Source organism: Balearica regulorum, chromosome 8 (assembly GCF_011004875.1).
Source record: "Balearica regulorum gibbericeps isolate bBalReg1 chromosome 8, bBalReg1.pri, whole genome shotgun sequence".
Taxonomy (NCBI): domain Eukaryota; kingdom Metazoa; phylum Chordata; class Aves; order Gruiformes; family Gruidae; genus Balearica; species Balearica regulorum.
In genome coordinates, this window is record NC_046191.1 from 6,643,767 (window position 1) to 6,660,887 (window position 17,121).

Genomic DNA, 17,121 nt, shown 5'->3' on the forward strand with positions numbered 1-17,121 from the left:
TCTTAATTTTCTAGACTGGTGTAAAAGGAAAAGCATCTTGAATTCCCTGGCCTGATGCCCTATTGAAGCATCAATTCATATGCCATTTCAGACTGGGCCTGGCTACAAGTGCTTCTGTCTGAATCCTGAAAAGCTTTCTAGGATATGCAGTGGCTGTTGCCTGGCAAACAGAGAGGAGCTGTCTGTTGAAACCCATAGCAAGTGTACATCTGAAGAGCTGGACCAACTGAAAATCATACCTGCTCTACTTGTATGAAGAAATCAGCAGGTTGGTGTGGAAGGATGCAATACTAAGACAGAATTTGTGTAGGGTACTTAATTATGGTTAGTAACAGCAAAAGACTGACAAAGGGATGTGTTCACTTGTCAGTTAACAACTAAAACCAGAAAATGTAACTAAGTTATTTCTGATTTAAATTTCTTAAAAGTGACTGCTGTGACTATTGTACATCTGGATGACTTTTAAACAAAAGTACATAGTTGTAATTAAAATTATTATATTTAAAAGAACAGTTGTTCTTTTAAGAATATTTAAATAAAACTAGAGAATGCACATGCCACACTAGGAAGAGAAATAAAGGAGAAAAAAAAAGAAGGAAGAGAAGGAAGAAAAGGAGGAGGAGGAAAAGGAGGAGGAGGAAAAGGAGAAGGAGGAGGAGAAAAAGGAGGAGGAGGAAGAGAGGAGGAAAAGGAGGAAAAGGAGGAGGAGGAGAAGAAGGAGGACCAGTGCTAATGTAGGAAAAACACCTAACGCCCCACGAAATTCCAGGCAACCTCAGCCTTATGTTCTTTAAAGTGAGACAGCAGAAGGGAGCGTGACGTCCTAGTGTGTACCACGATGAGGTTACCAGTTATGGCAGTGTAAGGAACAGGATGTGGAAATGTTGAAGGAAGTGCTTTGCTCTGCTGGGTTTCTGTGCCCTGGCAGGGGTACCTGCACTTGGATCATGGTTTATACACACAGAAGGGTGTACTGAGATGTAAAGGTATCATTTTGTTAAAACTATACATGGCTAAATGTAATGAACTGCTGGTAGTGCTCTGTTCTAATGACAGTGCCTTTCATGTTCAAAGGATCTTTGTTCCAAAAATTTCGAAGTATTTCAAATTAATCAAGGACAACCTTAAATCTGTTCAGTTTTCTGTGATGCTACTTATGCAGGCTCCTGTGCCTCCCATGGTGAAGCCATCTCCGTTCGCTCACTGATGATTCCCTCAGATTTTATTGATCAGGCCAGGGCAGAGGACAATTCTTTAACTACTTTCCTCTATATGCTGCTTGGAAAGTTCAGGCTGCTCTTGGCTCCTGCAGCCACACTGGCAGATGACCAGAGCAAGGAAGCTAATGGTTCTGAATGGGAAAATGGGTTCTCCCCTTTGCTTGGGGAGTGGTGGGGAGGAGAGGGAGGAGGGATAAATTCCCAACTTACTAGACTCACAGATGTAGTCATTTCTTTGTAGTTTGTTTCTGAGATGTCTTTCTATAAATTAATAGGAAATAGACTGCAGCAATTTTTTGCATGATTAATAATGGTGCATATTTCATCTACAGTTTTAAACTCTACAACCTTATGTCCTGAGCAGTTTTTCCATATCACTTTTCATAGGACAGATAAAAATTACCTTGAAGTCTCCTTTGTGTGTTTTATTAGCGTTATTACTATATTTTGTTTCCAGTTCAGTCCCATTAAAGAAGTCATAACTTCAAGCACATTCACTGCTGAATATCTCATCAGAGAGAGCTGTATATTTATAATCCGTGGTAAGAGCTTGCCACTCATACAGTCTCACATTTTTCCTCCTTCAGAACAATTTCATTTTTCAGTTTATCAATAGCTCTGACAGTAGAAGTAATGGGTGCTCTATTCTGGACTGTTTGCTTCTACATTACTGCTCCTTAATGTGTTAGACAGTAGTTTCATCTTTCTGTCTCCTCCATTCCTTTGCTTATGGCATCACTGTAAATGTCTGTTCTATAACCTCCTGTTTTGTACAAGTCTGGGAAAAACATCAGCAATAAAAGTCCCATTCTCTCCTCTTCAGGGGGACATGCAGGCAAACTGTAGTGGTTATTAGTAAAGAGGACAAAAAGAGATTTAAAATGTACGTAGCTGGGTGAAAAGAATGGATACTTTATTATTCCATTAGGTAATTTGTGTGATAGTCACATTGCTTTATCATCCCACTCCTTTATCACTTCTATTAATAATCATGTTTATTTTCTATTAAATTGTTCCTGGAACTTACATCCCTGGAGCCATAAATTGTGCTGAAATATGTTGAGATTGTGTACTTGTTTATGCAATTTTGCTAAAGCCAAATCACATAACAATGGCTGAAAGTGATGCTCAGGATTTAATTCCATTGAATACTTTACCAAAACCATAAAATAATAGATAGCAATTAAATGGTGCAAGCAACTGATTAATGCTTTGTGAAGCTGCATATGTAGTCTGCCCTACTGCTGCTGGTTTCAAACAAAGGGCTATGACAGTCACTCTATGCTTCATTGACTTGCGTGAAAAAAACCACTTGTACAGCAAGGCCACTTGCATGGTCATTTCACTGTTGACGTCTTGATACAAAGCCCTTAGGGGTCTAACAGAGATCAGTTTATCAGTACAGTAATAACCTCATTAAGTGCCAGGGAAATCATAAAGCATTAATGCTATAATGTGTTCAGATTTTGGTTAGTATTGTGGTAGGCAAACGTTATTAATAATACTTTATGCCTGTTCATAAGAATTCTTATGAGCAATTTGAGATACTAAAAGGCAGGTGGGTGGGTCATGCTCTCTTTAGTCAGTGAGCTTTTGTATGAAAAGACAGGGACTCTCACACTCTCCTGTTACTGCAGCCCTCCTGTGCAGCATGGGACTAGTGACCTGAGCCAGTGCAGCAGCACTGACACTGCCTTACCTTGTAAGTCTCTTCATACACACATCGAGCATTCCTATCTGTTCAAAGCTCTGTTAAGAACTTCAGCTTTAGTCCTTTAAATATAACTGTTAAAGACATCCATAGCTGAATAGTATTGTCTTGTGATTCATGCATAGCTAAATTGCACCATAGGAAAGATGACTCATCCAAGTTTTCATAGATAAGGTCCTCCTCCATTTCCAGAATTGTTTTAATTCCTCTAAAGCTCTGTGACAGGTGAGCTGAATCTAACGTCAAGTATCTTAGCTGCAAGTGTGAGGGGCAGCTGTGTACTTGCATCCCCTCAGGAGATGTTATAGCTAGTATTGCTACCTATGGCTTTAGTTAACATCTGATGCCAGCTGGCACCTAGGGAAATGGTGATCAGTATCAGTTTCTTCAATTCTTCAGGAAAATAGCATATTATTTTATGCATATAGTGGCTCTTTTCATGATGTTCCTGGCTGATGGTGATTTCCCCTTAAAAAGGCATTGGAATGTGTTGCTAATTCTGTCAAATTAATGGGGGCCAAAGAAGATACCTTCTGGAGATTAACAGTGTTACGTCATTTTACTAATGGAACTATAAGGCACACCAAAAGCATTTCCAGCTCTTCTTCGCAGTATAACATTAGGAGATGTCAGAACTATGGGAACTGACATACTAAGCTTTACTTAGATTCCTGATACCCAACCAGGCTTTGTGTTTTAAAGCACACAAATGCATATGATACTCAGAGGTTTAAAGTTGGACACACAGGTACCCAGGAGCTAGTCACATCATCGAAGATGCTTTTTAGGACAGAATGCAAATTCTACTTAATCTGCTTTTGGGTTTTGGGTTTGGTTTTTGTTTGTTATTTCTTTTCTTTTTTTTTTTTTTTTTTTTTTTTTTTTTTTTTTTTTTTTTAATGAAGTGGTTTAGTGAATAAGGAGAACAGAAGCAGACTCTTCTCCCTGGTCCCCAGTGACAGGGAAAGAGACAATGGGCACAAATTGAAATTCCATACAAATGTCAGAACCTTTTTGTTGTGAATTGGTTGAACACTGGAACAGGTTACCCTGAGAGGCTATGGTGTCTCCATCCTTTGAGATACTCAGAATGTGACTGGACACAGCCCAAGACAACCTGCTCAAGCTGACTCTGCTCTGAGCAGGGGGTTGGAATAGAAAATCTCCAGAGGTTCCTTCCCACTTCAACTATTCTGTGATTCCTCAGAGGACAAAAATTTGGTGCAGATTATGTAATGTTGTGGAAATAAGGAAATATTAAATATAGCTATGGGAATACGGGACAGAAGATAGACTCTCCAAAAGGTATAATGAAGAGAATTTATACACTTATTATCACAGCTGATGTATATTAGCTCCTGGAGAGAATGTAGAGCTTACTATCACCTCTGAGAGGAAGGCCAGGATGTGAGCTAATACTCAAGTCAGTGCTTAATTAACCAAGGAAAAAATATCAATAGAGGTGCATCTGAATGTCACAGATAATATGGAAATACAGTTTCTAATTTAATGCAGTAAAGTCTCTAGACATGCCCAGCCCATATAAATGAGATCTAGGCCATTATTAAATAGAAAGGATGATAAAGCACAGAAAGAAAGGCTAATCTAAACCAGCTTGCTGCAACTTTATCAGAGACGTACTGATACGGATCATCTGTGTTTCTGAACAACTGTACTTTTAGTTTCATAAATAATTGTTTTAAAGGGGTTAATTTTTCGTTCGGACTTCTGGTTACAAGTCAGTGCTCCACTATGGTTCAAACAAATAAACAAATCTACCATCATTTTTTAAACTGAACCCACTGGATTGGTAATATAGTGTAGTTTGCAGAGTAGGAGCATCTCTTTCAGAGCTGCAGCAAGGCTTCCTAGCCAAACTGCAGCTAGAGAGGGTGCCCAGACCCTGCCTGGTATCTGAAGTATCTGAAGCAAAACAATCCCTTGCCTTTTCACTGCAGATCCTGTGCTGCTCCGTTCCTGAGAGTGGTGCTGGCATATGGATTTGGCCATATGCATTTACTTTGTGTTACTGGAACATCTGGAAGTAATGTACCTGGAAGTAGAGAAAGGTGTTTTCTCTGCTATTGTATTGGGAAACCCAGCATGGCAGATAGCTGACATTGTCATCAGCAAGAGTACCTGCTAACTGTTGAATCATTCAAACTGAGCTCAATCTCGATGTGTGTAATGCAGAGCTTTGTTGCCTTGAACTGAAATAACTCCAATAAATTGTGTACTGCTGTTTCTTAGGAGGTCTGTAACAGCAGGTTATTTCGAAGTCAGATATGCTTCAGTGGCATGGATTTACACTGAATTTCTGGGATGTCAACATTGCATTCTGAAAGGAAATTATTCTAAAGTAATATCCAAGATGCTATGTTTTCGTTTTCTTCTGCTGCCTAAATAATCTATCCTACTTTAGTTGTGTCCTTATTTTCCTGCACTTGAGCTCTAAGATTTGCATAGCAGCCACAATGCTTTCTGCACAGCGTATCAAATGGGTTGTGTAGTCCATAGCAACATAATCAGTTTCAGTTCTTGCTGTAAGCCTCCTGCATTCACCCAACTGCGTCCTTCACTGTGACTTTTGGGGACTTTTATGACAACAAAATAGTAAATCTTCTTTGATTTGATAAACCTCTCTGTAATCATGTGTTCTGTTCATGAATGGTTCTGGGTAGTCCTGGAAACTGTACATCCTTTCCTTATCAAACAAAGATAGCGCGGACAGCGATGATGGATATTCTTCTCAACCTCTTGCACAGTGGTCCATAGTCTTCCAAAAATAATGTTAATACCAACTAGGGGCCAAAGAGTTTCTGTAGTTTGGGTGCTTTTCTAGTATCAGTGGGAACATCCGATCTAACACTATGTAAATTAACAGTTTTACTTAAAAGTAAATCCACTGGTGGTAGTAATTATAACGGTCTAGGGAAAACCTGTAGACCGGGAATTCCCTGAAGTATTGTTTCTCCAAAGCCTATGTCAGAAAAGGATCTCACAGGTTATACTGTTTCCCCAAGGATCTGCTGCTGACCACTGCAGGAAGGGGATACTGTGCTATGCAGATTCTTGCCTGGCCCAGTGCAGAAGCAATGTCCTCAAATCAGCTGCCTGCTGAGGGTAACTTCTTGTTTCAAGTGATCTAAATTAATATGAGCCAGCAATTTAATTTTTAAATGCTCCTTTTTCCACAACTGTAACACATAGTGCTGTGGTTGTGTTAATGATGACTATATTCAGTAAAAAGAGTAGCAAAAGGAAATAGCCATGGAGAATGGAGAAAGCATGGGAAAAAAATCAGTATTTGTCAGCAAGAAGTCACCAATATTATAGAAAAAAATGTTATTTTTCAGACCCACTAATAAGAAACACAATAACACAGAGAAGCTTTTGCTCTCTTTTGTGAAGAGAGGAAATATATAGATGGCTGAATCCATTCAGTTAGGAGAATAAGTAAGCAGCATTGTCTTTCACAGCATGTAATTGATTTTTAACTAATTCTATACCCAGAGAAACTAATCCTTGTGTGAAAAAAAATCATTCTTATTTGAACAAGCAGGTCAACATCTGTGCAATCAAATATTGTCCCAGGGAAGCATATACTATAATACCACTGGACAAGGACATTAGTCTCCACAATTTTGAGTAAAGAGTGATTGTGTGCTGCCTCCACTGAAATCATTACAATTTTGTAGTGAGCTCACTTGACAAAATCACACATATGAGGAGAAGCATGAGCAGCAGTTTAGGGATGCCCAGTCCTGAATGTTGCTTTTTGTGTCCTTTTCTCTGACTGCCCTTGTCTGAAGATGTGACCAAGTTCCTCTTGGCCGTGACGGGCTCTGTGCTGTTTGGTCACTGATCCTGTTTGCTCTCACTCTCCAGACAGAACATGGCAAGCAGGCTTTCTGGCTGTCATGTTGTTTTCTGAAGACCCCCTCTTCTGATCTTAACCAACAACACCAACTTGCCTAATAAGGTGTCCTGCTGTGTGTTCCCTTTTTGTGCTTCGTGCCAGCTACCGGCCAGGAATATTGCATCACTGCACAGTAATGTTTCCATTAATATAAGTGTGATTTCCTGGTGCTCCATATCCCTTTATCTTGTGCTCATATGCACAACAGCCTGTATCTGTGCTGTGCAGAAGGATACATCCAGAATTCATTTTCTTTCTCATGTAATATGAAAGGTATTTCTGAAAGAGTAACTAGTGAAGCGATGAGAATCCTTCAGGCTTTGAAGTTTAAGCTTTGCTGGTGTGATTAGTTTAAATGACTTATTTGCCATATAGGGAACTGGTATTGATGGGTTTGGGTTTCTTCACACCCCTGTTCTGTTTTGAAATTTGATATCTCCCAACAAGTGCTATTTGGAGCGAGCTCAAAGCTGCTATTGTTTCCCAACAGAAGCTCTCCAATATATGTGCAAAGAGGAAATTATCTGCCATTTGTGAGCTGTTCTTTTGGTTGCCCATGCACTACTTTACAATATAGTATTTGAGAAGATGGTGGTGGGTGTATAATACAAGCTTAGTTGGAATCTTTCCTCTTCAGAAGCCTAGGGCACTTCTCAAGATACGTGTTTGTGATTCATAGAGTTAGACAATTGCAAATGCTTACAAGAGCAGATCCAGGTTGCCTATGCACCCAGCTGGACCTTTTCTGTAACAGCTATTCAGCTCCTCAGACAGTCTCCCATAATAAGGATTTATCTTGGTGCTTGTTGCCTCAGTCTCATCTCCTCCTCATTAAGATGAGCTCTCAGCCAACATAACCAAGACACATCTGCCATTTATGCGGTCCAAACTTCCCTCTGGCTGGATATTAAGATGGATGATGAGAAAACTCATTTATGCTGAAGACTGACTTGATTTACCAACACACAAACCAATCAATCCTAGAACTCATCATAAAAAACATTTTAGTCTCTCAAACCCTCTTGTTACTCAACAGCTCTGTTTCTGTGTTCAGCCTAGGAACAGAGAGGACAGTAGGATCCAGAGATAGCTGTAAGCTGTGGAGGCACTGAAGGACCAGCATATTTCTGTCATCAGTTAAAGTCTGGCTGGAGTGTTACATTTACACGTTTGAATTTTCGTGTGGATAGTCATCTGCATGCTGACAGCCCAACATCCGTATGGACTGGGTCCAAAAAGGCTTGCCAGAGCATCACTGTTGAAACCTCCTATGACTCTGTGTGCAGTGAGCATGGTCTGCTCTAGCTGAGCAGAGTTTAATTGCAATCATAGGATACTTTAAGTTAGGCTGGGCACTCCTACTCCTTCTTGTAGCCCAACAACTGCAAAAGCAAGCTGTCTGACTGAGAGTCTGAAGAAATAACAGCTCTATGGTTTGTGCTAAAAAAGAGCACAGACTTTACATACATGTTTAGAAAACCTATGACAAAGGAGTGTTAAAAATGACACAGTTAAGTTCACAAAAGTTGAGCTTTCCTATGTTTCCTGTGCAGCCTTGATTCAGCTATGTTACACACTTGAATTTAGTTAATCTGTAATTAGGAGATTCCACACTATATGGTGAATGAGCACCAAAGCCTTTCCTGTTGCAGAAACTGAAAGCACATAGCCAGTGATGCAATGATCTCTGCAGAAGGAAAAATGATGGGTTTGTGATGACGTTCTCTTGTGGCAAGTGAATAGCAGAGAAATGGATTTTATCTCCACATGTGCCAGAGAACTCTTGATTCTGAGCATCCTACTTGCATCAAACGAAACTTTTCAAGGCAGTTTTCTACTTGTGAGTTTGTCTTTTTTTGTGGTACACAGCTCAGATCCCTGGGTTGTAAACCGGGTAATTGTTGAGCAATCACAGTTCCAGCTGAAGCCACTGGGATCTTAATCTTGAATATATGAAGTACTGTATAATCATCTGAAAACATGGGTTTTAAATAGCTTGTGTTAGGTACCCAAGCTCAGCTGGTACTTTTTACTCAGTTCATATTCTGTAAAAATGGCAAAAACCATAACCTTAACATCCCAGAAAGTTTATAGAAATGAATGCATTGATGTCTGAAGCATTCACAGTATTCTGATAAGCACCACAGAAAAGCCTATGAAGAAATGAATAATTCTGTTTTCAAACCAGAATCTGAATAGCGTGCAATAAATAATGCCTGGTGTGAGTGAATAATGAAGGCAAAATAAACTATTGAAAGCTACACATTAGTTGAACGTTGTTCATTCTGTGCACTGAATGAGGTAAGGGTCTTAAGGAAAAGAGCATATGTGACAGCGTCATTTACAGTGCTATCGTGGTGCCTGTGCATGAAGCACATGAATTACTGTTTCACAGGCAACCACACCATTTTATGTGCTTGATTAGCAGCCTTTATAATGTAAGGATAGCATAGTTTTTGTGTGCAATAAATAAGTTACATGGTTTTTAACTCATTTGAAGTCCCTATTTCAAGATCTGAAGGCTCTAAAGCCTCTTCAGTTAAATAGTACTAGGGCTATTCTATTCTTTCATGTGGGGGAACAATATATTCTCCCTGCTTTAGTTCTCTGAAACATGTGAACTATTTTGTCTGAAACTAAGAAAAAAAAAAAAAAAGAATCAGCCCAGTGCAGGTATTTCACATGATGAATTTTATTAATATTGTAAGTGAAAACAGAATTCAGTCATGGAAAGTACTAGGCAGGGGCTAAGACATCCATTGGGGACTTCAGTGTTTCCTGTTCTACCACTGTTATTTAGGAACATGGTGGTGGTTCATGCATTTCACAACAGTAGTGACTGGAGATGCCAGACTAGTGTTTTCTTTGGCGAAGTTACCAGTCTTGTTTATATTTATGTCCTATGCTGCTGTTACTCACAGAAAGAAAAACGTGTAATTATCCACCTTCAAGGATAGAGGGTTTGGTTAGTTTCCAGGTGGTGAGGATGAATTGCCTGATTTTATAAGTGGTTTTTGTAAACAAATACTGGTCAACACTGATGGGCTTTCAAGGAGACTCTATGTGGAAGACAGCAACACAGTATATAGAGATCTGAACTAGATGGAAGTGAATCATGTGAGGTGTTCAGGTTGCTCACAAGGTTGTTGTGAGGTTGGATTTATATCAAGTTCACTGTTGCCTAGATAAATATTACTGCTGATGATGAAGGTGTCAGAAGATGGTGGTCAGTCTAACTTCCCATATGGCAGAAGACAGAGAATTTGGGATTTGCTGAAAGCCGTGAACAGCCTCAGGTCATTATGTAATAAGCTCCTCTGCCCACAGCAATAATTAAAGGCTACCATTCAAGTTAAATTTTACTTTTCCGCCTTTTTAGGGGTATTCTTCAGTTTTTGTCCACTGACAAATTCCCATTCTGCCATGCAGGACTCAGACACTGGTTTATTTCAAAACAAATTCTCTTAAGTAGTGGTATCTCTTCTATCTGAATCCTTGTGCACTTGGTTTAAAAAAAAAACAAACCACCATGTTGTAGTATGTTCATTGTTTACTCTTGCATTTAATCACAGGAACTCTGTCTTGCCCTTTGAGTTTCATTTGAAGATGGATGAATTCCCAGAGATGTCTAAAGCAAATGAGGGGACTTTAACTTAACATGAGAACAATGACAATTTAAAAATTTTATGAGGGTGCCAACCATGATGGTTTAATTTTTGATAAGGGATGATACTATGTTTCTGCATTTTTAATAAAGAGATTGACAAAAGAATCGTTTAAGCTACGTAGAGAGACAAACTTTTACAGCAGGACTGTAACCAATTCAAATGTTAATGGTAAAGATATTAGGACAGTCTGTCTTAAAAGACTGTAATGAAATACTCACTAGTGTTGCTGCATAAAAGTCAAAAGATATTACTTTTGATTTGCAGACACACAATACAATGCTTTCAGATTCTTAAAATTGATTTAGAAATCATGTTGATATTGTGAAAAACTGACATAGTAAAATCCGTGAAAATACCACCCCACACTGCAGGTAAAACCAGAGAGAACTTTACTGGATTTCTACTTGTTAAAGGAAGACTTTGATTTTATATTACCAGATTTTTTTAATGTATTTCAGCAAGATAAGTAACCACAGGTTACTAAACTCTGAAGATTATAATGTAGAAGAAAAGATTACTGCTGCCATTGATACAACTTTCAAGTGTATGATATGTGTTATGATCAATAGATCATAACACAAGCATACAAGGCACAGTAATATTTAATTAGTGGGTTTTTTTATTTGCACAGTCAAGCTTTACAGATTATCCTTGCTTAAGAAGAGCGATGTTTATCCATGAAACATTTATACCATTAGCACCAGTGCAAGAAACATGACTGGACACTTGTGCTCAAGATTGGATTTGTGCACTTTGGCTATTTTGGGGGGAAGTTGAGTCGTGAACTGAGACCTATCATCCTCTGTGCATCAGATATGGGTTGAATGGTAAGAAGAGTGGCTCAGTTGATGGGGAATAGGGCTTTTGATAGAGCTTCAGTGCCTGCAGAGCCCTACTACCTGCTACACTCCCTAGTTGCAAGGCAGTGCCATGGTCTACATACCAACTATGTCTTCTCCGCAGTGGATCACAGAGCAGTCTGACCATCTGCATCCTGCATATGTGACCACGGCTGGGGAGAGAGAGGTCGTGCTGCAGAACTGCATGTGGATTTGATGAGCCTCACTGTGGGGAGTGGGCAACAGGAGATAACTACATTGCTCTCAGCTCTGTGGGTAAGATGTAAAAAAGAATAGAATAGAATAGAATAGAATAGAATAGAATAGAATAGAATAGAATAGAATTTTAGTTGGAAGGGATCTACAATGATCATCTAGTCCAACTGCCTACTCGTACAAGGCTGTTGGTTGCCTTTTGTGGGCCTGTTCAGCCCTGTCTCATTTTTCTTCCCTCTCTAAAACAGGTCCTGCATAAATTTTCCTGGCCTGGCAAATTTTTGAGAGGCCAATAATGCTGTTAGACCCTAGATGAACATGAATAATAGCCTGTTTGCACAGCTGATAACTGAGCTGTAAAAACGAATCTGCTCCCAGATGAAACTTGACATGCAAAATTTAAGCTTGGGGAGCAATTCTTTGTATGATTTCTGAGAAAAAAAAAAAAGAAAAAAAAAAGGCTTGGACTGCTTAATTTTTATTCATCCTTAAAATAAAAAAAACACTACAGGAGGGTCAGCAGAGAAAGCTTCTGTGTTTTGACATAGCACTTGGAATTAGCTTTAAACATAAAATACAACAAATGTTTAATCTGTAATAAAGTTGAATCTGCTCATTTTGGAGAACAATGGCCGAGGGTCGAAGCTTTAGGTTCTGCAGTTGCCAGATGGGATCATTTCCAAAAGGGAATTTGGATGGTAATCAGTGTCCGCTGGGATCCATGCCCACTGCTCCGAGTTCATGTGCCACAAAGGAGAGATTAGGGGCAGAATGAGAATGTGCAGGGCTGGCATGAATCAAAGGGACTCCCTGTAAAACCTATTACATCTGTGCTCTAAAAAATGCATAGAGAAACTGACAGTCAGGAAAATGCAGTTTTGATTGTGCTTTGATGGCTGGGAAGCTCAAATTGTGTGGGTGGGTGGCTAAGTGTAACTCCATGTCCATGCCAGCTTTATTCGACTGAGACAGCCAGAGTCAGGCCAGTTTTCGTTGTCCTTTCAGGACTTTCAGAGCAGCAGGATAAATAAAGGAATGAAATAAGGAAATGAATTTATAGACTTTGGTTGTCAAATGATTAACAAAAGGCCCAAAACTTGGTGTTTTGTTCTATTGATTTTGTTTTGGCAAGGCAAAGATAAGATTGTGAACCTGTACAAAGGGAGGTGGCCTTTACTTCCCTCTGTGTCTTTGTGATGGTTGGGTGATTTGCTGAATTGAAGTTTCACTTTCAGACTGAAAGCAGGTGTTACTCTACACTGAATTACGAGCTACAAACACTATGCCACATTTTTGGGACCCACAGAGTTGGCTAGTATTAAATCAAAACAGACTCCAAATGTTTGGGTGGGAATATCTTAATTCCTCCAATGTCTGAACTGTAATGGTAAAAGAAACAATCCATTTCCCAAATCAAATTTCAGGTGAACTACATGCACTTGTCATGATCTTTGGGAGCCCATGTTAGTCATTGAGACCTGTGCCCTCTAGGAGGTGAGTGTGCCCATGGTTTGGGCCCTAGCCCTCTAAACCAGCTGAAGAATACGAGCTGCTTTAACCTGATCTGGCCACAGGATGTATCATTTTCCAGGAGAAAGGGAACAGCTATGCAGGGCTGTGATGTTGGCTGCAGCCTTTCAGTGCTCTCCTCCAGCTCTTTGTGTTGGCCAGGTGTTGCCCTTCTGTCTTCCTAGGGATCATGGGCCTCCTTCACAAGTACCAAGACCAGCCTTTGATGACTAATGGGCAACCAATATCTAGCAATCCTAGCAGGTGGCACAGGCTATATTGAAATAGAAAAGTTATTTAAAAAATAGTAATTCTGACATTAGTTTGGACATGTTTCAGCTTTGTAAAGAGTGAATGAAAGGGAGACCAGGTCTTTCTGAGGCAACAGCAGAACTGTCATGAGGAAAAATTAAAGTGCTTTGCGGTTGTGGAAGTCCAAACTGTATGAGTCTGACAAGATCTGTGCAGACATACAAATGCATAAATACTGTGCTTTATCAGAGCCATAGGAGAACCCAGGGCTGAAGCACAAGAGGTGCAGCAAATCAAGGACCAGCTGAATTAGTAGGGGTTGGTTTAGATTGGTTTAGACTACAAGTATCTATATGCTTGTGTTCTTTCAGGCTTAATCCATCTTGGTTAGAACTTAACATCTGTGGAACTGAGAGACACTTTTGCTTTTGAAGAAAGAATTGGCCATAGGGGAATATTTTGAAGGGTGTACTAGTAAGGGTAGGAGGAGAGCTGTTTTGTGCTTCTAGAAATGATGTCTCTAGGACATGTTACTCTGAAGTACATCTATCACTTGATGCTTTATGTGATATGACAAAATGCCACAGGGATTGATCCATCAACTGCTGTTGTTGCAACATGGTATTACAGGCAGGAAATCTGAAAGGACGTGTTTGCTGAAACTTTGTTTAAAAGAACTGTGGCTCTGTGAGTGCACATATGCACGTCTATCACTCATACAGGCATGGATTTTACACATGGTGTGAGCTCTGTCCTAACATTTGTGAGAAAAGGTTTCTCAACTTCAAAGAAACAAGTTTTTCACAACTCAGTTACATGAATAACTCTTCTCAAACGTATGTAAGCAAGGCTGCATTTGTGTGACTCTAATGTATGTCTAATGAAGCTATGCATAGAGATATCCAGAATAATTTTATCATTGACTAAGCAAAACACTGTGGAAATTGAGGAGATATTTGACCATCAGGTCTATATTTGCAAGGTAATAATCACATTCTTCTTCCCTCCTGGAAAAAAGATCTCCCAGTGTTTCCCTTTTCTTCCCCTACCCCCATTCCTCTTTCAGGGGGATTTTAAAAACTAGTTTGATCCGCCTTGAAAAACAAATAATTTCAGTCTAAACTCAAATCTTTTGGTTATGCACAAGACTCCATACATTCTCTTTTTATTTAGGAATTGAAAGTGACAAGATGGCAATATCTAATGGGACAACTTTGAATAAAATTATTAAATACAAGCTAGTAAATCAGAAGAGAAAGCAAGGAAAGAACATTCAGAATCCGACCTTGAAAATTTTGCTTTTAATTAGCTTTCACTTTAAAAAAGAAAACAAATGTTGGGTTCATATTCCTTCATAAAGAAAGACAGCCTTGTCAGGCAGCTATAAGAATTTACAAATTAGACAACTTAGGCTCTGCCTGCTGCTTAGCATGAAGGCAGTAGATCCAGCACTAGCTTGAAAGCAAGATGGGTTTTAAAGTGTTCTGCTGTCATACAAAATCCATACAAAAATAATGAGAAACGTTCCATGCAGACATCATCCTAAATTCCCATTTGGGTATTATTTTCTCATTGATGTTGTAATTAATGCTAAATAATTTGTGAGCCTTCAAGATGCTTAGAGCTTTCCAGAGGGCTGCTAGGAGCTGAGGGAATTTTGCACCTCACAGAACCAGGCCTTGTCTTTGCTTCCTCCATCCACACACAATATTCCACTTCTTTGCAGCATTGGGCCTAAACAAATAAGGTGTGGGAGAAAAATGGAGCAAGCATCTAGCTCACAGAATTTTTAAAGAGGAAGAAAAAAACCCCAGGCTTGGTGCTGCTACTAGGTTTCACTGTTTGTGTCTAAGCCCTTTGGGAGCCATAGAGCAAACAGCAGCCTGTGGTACTAATCTGCTGCTTTACAGCATTCGTATATGGTCACTGTAGAGTTACACGAGGACACTGTCAACTTCAGTTTTGCTCCAATTCATGATTCCTTTGTTAGTAGTAACAGGATAAATAGTTAGAAGTGAAACATCTTGAAAAAATCCCACTGTACTTGTTAGTAACTATGGCCTCAAGTCTGCATTTCTGTTAGCTTTCACGGTGATTAGTCACTGTACGACAGCAAAGAGTAGATCAGTCTATAGTGGTGCTCCTCTAGCATGCAAAAGATCTTGCCAGACACCTAATCCTCACTTTTTTTCTTCTTGGTCCCTTCATTCTTATGCTCATTAAAATTAATGGGAAGGATCCCTATTGTGACTGTAGGTTTGGTTGCACTCAAAGATCTATTGTCTAGGGATACTGCTACGGCAGGGTGTTCAGCCTTGGGATGGGAAAGAAGGGTAGAAGCCTTCTCTGTTAACTCCTCTTTAGCTGAATGAAAACTTAACCAATGGACTGCAAAGAATCTCTTATCTTCCCCCTACTCCCTTGAAAGAGCTACTATAGAGAGGCAGGAGTGAGAGCATGAAGTGGAAGAAGATGGATTTGAAGCCATACTGGACAAGTATTGTGAGTAACTCAGCACTCTCCAGGAAGCCAGGTTCGCAAAGAGTGGCTCTTCCCAGCTGCTTTTACACAGCCAGAATACTGCTGAATGCTGCTAGGTTTCAGTTGATTTGCTAAGGAAAACCAGGAGGTGGTAGTCAAAGTGGACTAACTTGGGTTTGCAGTTAGATATAGACAGACAGACACACAGATAGATAGATAGATAGATAGATAGATAGATAGATAGATAGATAGATAGATATAAAAAAAAGTTTAGGAGAGTGGTTGTAGTCAGAATTGCTCAGGGACAAGAATCCCTAAGTGTGAGATATGGACTGTTATCTGTGCATGTGTACATGCAATTAGTGAATGTGTGATGCCGTGTGTTTTACATTTGAATGGAAGCTTTGGTCACTAAATGTTGCAGTCTCATACCTGGACAATAAGTACCACTGAGATTTTGTTTGGCCAGCAGTGTGGCAGTGTTCTATCATACTGCTGCTTATGCTTGAATAAAGGAGAACTGAGTGACAGTTTTAGGACAAAGAAGAATTATGGCTATAGAAGTGATTCTGGCTTGTAGGAGAGACAATTCTTGGATGATATAAACTGATGGGGTCTGTAGTTTGATTTAAATCCAACTGTGTGATGTCCTCCTTTCTTTACTAGGCCGTGAGCTAACTAAAATAAGGATATCATTAGAGGACTTTGAGTGTGCTAAGGAGTTTAAATTGACCTTTTAGGCATGAAACAAGCAAAAGGAAAGTCCCCATGGCTATGAAAGGTCCCTAGAATGTGAAAGGGGAAGATTTATCCAAGAGACAAAGTAGTACAGAGCATAGACTTAAATAAGAAATACGAAGAGCAAACCAGCAAACAGCTGACTTAGGGGATTGGAGTCCTCTGGAAAGAAGTTGAAGTTAAAAGAGAATAAAATTAAGCTAAGAAACAAAAAATTATAGAAGATATTGAACAAAGCATTTTAAAACAATAAAAGCTGCAAAAATAAGAGCACAGAAAAGGGAGATCAATGAATGGACACCATTTAGTCAGATACAAATAAAAACATGAATTGGAAAAAACCTCTAAGAATCAGAGCCCTAACTTGCTTTCACACGCAAAAGAGGATTTGTGCAAATGAAAGGTAATATCACCTGTCATTAAAAATGCCTTTACAAAGAGTCAGATGGGAATGGCCACAATGATGTAATGGGGCTGGAGGGTAAAATGTTAATGGACACTGATTCTACAGTAACAGTGGTCAGATGCATGAATTAGAAGAAATTCCTATAGCCACATGGACAAGAGT